Here is a 1205-nt window from a genome sequence, read left to right as displayed (position 1 = left end):
TGGAAAGAGAGGCCCATTGGACTTGCAAACTTTATATGCCCCAGTACAGGGGAACGCCAGGGCCAAAAAGTGGGAGTGGGTGGGTAGGGGAGTGGGGGGGAGGGTATGGGGGACTTTTGGGATAGCATTGGAAATGTAAATGAGGAAAATACCTAATTAAAAAAAAGAAGTGCCAACAAAATAATCATGGGAGGCAGAGGGAGGGAAAAGGAACAGGAGCAGGTATGGGGCTGAAGGGGGTGGTGGGAGACAGATGGTCAAGAGATAAATAGAGAAAATATTCAGCTGCTGGGATGGCATGTTAGAGGAACTTCCAGAAAGTCCCAGTGACCTCGGATGAGGGAGGCTTCCAGGACTCAACCTTAGCTGAAATGTCCAATAGTGAAAATATGGAACCTGAGGAGACCATGTCCACTAGTCAGACTGGCTCCCCATTGGAGGGATGGGGACACCAACCCACCTATGAAACTTGATCCAAAATTGCTCCTGTCTAAAAGAAATGCAGTGACAAAAATGGTGGAGGAAATGAAGGAATGGCTGATAAGTGGCCTGGGCAACTTGGAATCCATCCCCTGTTTGGGAACCAAACACTGACCCTATTACTGATATTATGTTGTGCTTGCAGATAGGAGCATAGCATGTCTATTCTCTGAGAGGTTTTACCATCATCTGATGGAAACAGATACAGATACTCACAGACAAGCATTAGGTGAAGGTAAATTACCTATGGAAGTGTTAGGAAGGGAGTAAAGAAACTAAAAGAGATGGCAACCCCATAGAATACCAACAGCATCAACTAACCTGAACCCCTTGCAGCTTGAAGAGACTGAGTCGCCATCCAAAGAGCATACACAGGCTAATATGAGGCCCTAGGCACAATTGTAGCAGAAGGCTGCTTTGTCTGGCCTCAGTGGGAATGGATGTGCCTAATCCTAGTAGGGATTCGAAGCCCAAGGATGCAGGCACCCTCTTCGAAGCAAAGGGGAGGGTGGTGTGAAGAAGAACTCTGCAAGGGAGACTGGGAGGGATCAAACTATTTGGGATGTAAATATAAAATAATTAATTAAAAATAAATAATCAAACTGAGGTATGAAATCAATAAAAGAGAACTAATTCAAACAGCAGAATGAAAGACATTGAAGGCTTCTCTGATAAAGGAAAGCTTATTGCATTGTGCCTACATTACAAAAAGAGAAAGAAACAAA

Source organism: Mus caroli, chromosome 3, assembly GCF_900094665.2.
Source record: "Mus caroli chromosome 3, CAROLI_EIJ_v1.1, whole genome shotgun sequence".
Taxonomy (NCBI): Eukaryota; Metazoa; Chordata; class Mammalia; order Rodentia; family Muridae; genus Mus; species Mus caroli.
The sequence above is the reverse complement of the archived record's forward strand: the minus strand, read 5'-3'. Positions refer to the sequence as shown.